This window comes from Crocodylus porosus, unplaced genomic scaffold, assembly GCF_001723895.1.
Source record: "Crocodylus porosus isolate Cpor-Errol unplaced genomic scaffold, CroPor_comp1, whole genome shotgun sequence".
Classification (NCBI taxonomy): Eukaryota; Metazoa; Chordata; order Crocodylia; family Crocodylidae; genus Crocodylus; species Crocodylus porosus.
This window is the reverse complement of record NW_017728910.1, coordinates 31,328,024-31,332,260: the sequence shown is the minus strand read 5'-3', so window position 1 is coordinate 31,332,260 and position 4,237 is coordinate 31,328,024.

Genomic DNA, 4,237 nt, shown 5'->3' with positions numbered 1-4,237 from the left:
TGCCCTTTGGGCAGGGGGCTGGACTCGATGATCTCCCGAGGTCCCTTCCAGCCCTGATGTCTATGAAATGAAATCTATGAAATGAAAGTATCTATAAATGGCTATAAACAGCATTTCTACCCACATTACAGTCCCTTTTATTTTGCCTGAGTTGGTAACAAAAAAATAAAAATGAGAATTGGGCCTACAATTTTAAACATTTTCCTTAAAGTTCTTGAGATCTCTGCTGTTCATCTCTTTGAAGCTTTGAGGGACAAAAACAGAAAAACATTATGCTTGAACACTACCAACTAGTGGCACTACCTGCCTGCCCTGAAATGTCTGACACGTTCAACTAGGCTTAATCTAGAAGTAAACTACTAAATGTGCAGATATCTTTCTTATATTTAAAATAATAGAAGTTGATTATTGTAGTTTGCATAGGCTTATAGCTGTCTTCACTTCTGATTAAAAATTTTAATGAAGATCTTGGTAAAGAGGTTTGTGATTTAGCTCCTTAAATTGATTGAACTTAGTTAAAGAGGTTTCATGCTTTGACAAATAATCTTTTGGTGCTGTTAAATAGCTGCTTTATAAAATGAGATAGGTATTTAAGAGAAAATGCTAATTTATTCTGGATTTCTATAGGTAAATATTAAACATTCTATTATGTTCTGGGAGGAAAATATATGTTGAAGTGAATTTATTTGGATTAGGCATCCTGCAGCATCTTGTGAATTATTATCATTCTAAATTACAAATCATTTAGAGACTTCAACTTCCCTGTGAAAGTATAGATTGTCTTTGAACATTACTTTTACTCTGCTTTGAAGCTGTATATTAAGAAGGCAAGTGCTGGCTCTGTTTTTTTATCTTATGGTTTTAGTATCCTAACTGTAGTCATTTTGGTCTCCCTTACCCTTTTGAAAATGCTTCTGATTTATTCAAATGATGAGAGTCTGATGAGAGCCTATTTACTCCTAAGGCCAACTATAAATACAGTAACAGTTCTTTGAACATTAAAACAAATAAGAAATCTAATGTTATTTACTGGAATAAAATTTAAGTATACAAGATGCAAAATAGCCAGTTATACAATTGGAAATTTTAGCTGTTTAAAGAAAGAGCTACTTGATTGTGTTATTTTTGTTGTTGTTGATTTTTTTTTAGATATAAATATACAGTTTGAGTGCCAATTACATGAATAATTATTTTTGCTGAAAGAAACACAGGGTAACTCATTAAGGAGGCAATGGAAACAGCCGTCCCTGAGGAAAGGACATTTTTTGTTTAAAAAACAAAATGAGTCTCTTCTGAATAAATCAGAGGCTTTGGCTTGGCCGTTTATTTGCAGCTTGGTAAACTGCCATTAATAAGTAGATACTAATATTTTTCCAACATATCACCCAAATGTCACAAATCAGGAAATTAGGCTGCAAAGTACCATTTAACATGAAAAAAAAAAAAAGACTTTTTTTGGCTAATTTATTGATCATCTACAGGAAAGCATGATCTTCTCTGAAACAGCTTCCCCCCCCTCTTCTTCCTTCTATAGAATCTTTACACTGATACTTGCATCAAATTTTCATTTGCTGAGTGAATTAAATTGCAAGAACTTGCTTCCTGTATTCCATTTCTAAGCATGTAATCATACAGCTAATAGTTGTATTTCATTTTTACAAATGCATCCCTTATGCATCCAGATAAAAACAAAACAAAAGAAAACTTAATGCATACATACAAACCTGATGCAACCCTTAGGTTTATGTTTTATGCTATTTAAATGCAACATGCCTCTCTTTTTAAAATCTGCAATAGTGATTTAATGCTACTAATGTAACTGAGTCAAATCCCAACTTAAAGGAGGACTCTGAGATCTCCATCACTTATCAGGAAAGGCTGAATTTAATATATGTTCTGATTTGAAAAAAGTACTAAGTAATATTAAGGGGAAGTGGTAAGAGATTTAAAGGTATCCTTTAGTAATGGTTTACTGGAGATGGTACCTTTTCCAGATACAGCTGAATTTTATACTGATTTTCTTGTCTTTGATCTTTGGACATTTAGAAATAGCATTGTCTCACTAACTATTAATCACTTTAATAAACAGAATTGTGAAGTATGAAATTGCTTATAGATTATGGACTTCGGATTTCTCTGACAAAATCCATTTGAAATAAGACCCATTATATAGGAACAAAATTAAGGCACTATACATTTTACTTTTTTGCATTCCCCTCAGATTTTAACACTAAAAGTACTTCTGCAAACCACAATAAATAACTTTGTTCACAAATTCTATGCAATCAAATCATAATTTGGTGATTACAGGAGAACGGTATTTGTATTCAGAAAAAACAAAGGCTCATCAAGCCTAATCCTCATTAGTGAATCAAACCACCTCAGTAGATTTGAATTACCTAAAGACATGATTTTAAAGTTTATTTTCTTCACCATTGCTTTAGGTGGTATATCTGAAAAAAGGGCATTGTCTGCAGTCTATAAATCAGTTTCCAGGACCTACTGGTGATATTATACTCAAGCCTGGGTGACTTCCTAAATACCAATTTTACAAATTTATGGGCAAGACTTCCTTTTGCCTCCAGCCTATCAGCCTCATCATTCTTTTGACACTAATTTTATTTACCGTGATTGTTTTCCTACTGGGTATTAAAATAATTTTAATTTCATTAGCCCACTCAAAGAAACAATTGGGGCCAATTCAAGGTTGATGTGATATAGGCTTCCATTTTAAGGTTCAGCATGCCTGAACATAGGCATTTTGCTCCAGGACAGTTATCTAAATGGACATAGTTGGACAGTTATGATTCTTGTGATTATGAAGTTAGTGGAGATAGTAGAGTACCTCTAAAAGACTATGTAGAACACATAAGCTATGAGCAGGGAGGTGCCTATAGCTAATCCATACAAAAGACTAAACACACAGGTTAATCAGACTTCCTAGCCTTCCTACCCATGCTTAGCTAAGAAGTCTAAGTTTGTAATACAAAAGGTAGGCACCTGTGAGCTTTTCTGGGGTGGGTTTGGATTAGCTTTTATGCCTGTCATGAACCCCATAAATTTTGAGATGTTTGTAGCATGTGATGCAAGTTTTCTTATGTTTGTTTTACTGATACAGTGGGTATGGTTTTATTGAAAAGCCCATCTTGTGCTGTGTTTGTTTGTGTCACTTGATGATGTCTATATACCTTTATGATTTTGGATGTGGTTTAGCCAAAGGCAATGAAGAACAGATATACAAGGAAAAGGGGCCAGTAAAACTGCTAAGTATCTCCTGCTGTTGTGTTACTAAGGCAAGAGCAATTGCAACTCTAAATCCCAGGCATAAGGGGCTACTTTTAAGATGGACACACAAGGTGTTATCTGCCTATAATGGAAAAAAGCAACCCCATAATAACTAAGGCATTTCAGAAAAAAATGGGCCATTAAATAGAATTTCATCTGTCCCTGGCAGGAAATATATTTCCAGAGAATTCTGAGGCTTATATGGAATTGGGACAATACTGATGGGGAGTGATGTTGGCTTGGAGGTATTTAGGGAACTATCTTGTAGATGGGGGTGGTCTTTGAATTATCCGAGGTTGGGGAGAGTCCAAGTCCAAGGTGGTCCGGGCTGACAGGATTAGCAGGAAGACTGATCATTGGAAATACTGGGGGGACTCTCATAGGGCTTAGTTGGTAACTAGAAACTTTACTTGTCTTTTTGTTCTGTTTTCAAGCTTATGGTCAGCTTTGCTTGTATTATTCTTTCCTTCGACATCCTTTTGTTGTTTTGTCTCCTTACTGATTGCCTGTGGCAAGCATGATCTCAGGGTCAGTACTATTCCAGGCTAACCCATTCTATGGAAAGTGGGGACCTAAAGTTCTTTTGCAACCCAAGAGGAAGGCACCTGGAGCTGGCAGAGATCGTCCTGCTGTAGCTGTAAGGTCTGGTATAAGGGCAGTGGAGCTGAAGTTTGCAGGGATAAGGAATTATTCCAGAGCAACCCTTGCCTTGTTCCTTAGGAAAATCAGCAAGACAATGGGGAGGAACTTGGACCTCCAGGGGTACTTCATTGATGAATTTGTAATTATTAAATGGGTACTTTGCATCAATCTTACATCAGTCCAATGGGATGTCCATGCCTGCCACGGGACAGGGCAGTCCAGGTGAGGGAGATCCCCTCCCCTCCATTAATGCTGACCTCATGAAGGAACACCTTGAGAAGCTGGATACCTTCAAGTCAGTCGGCTCTGA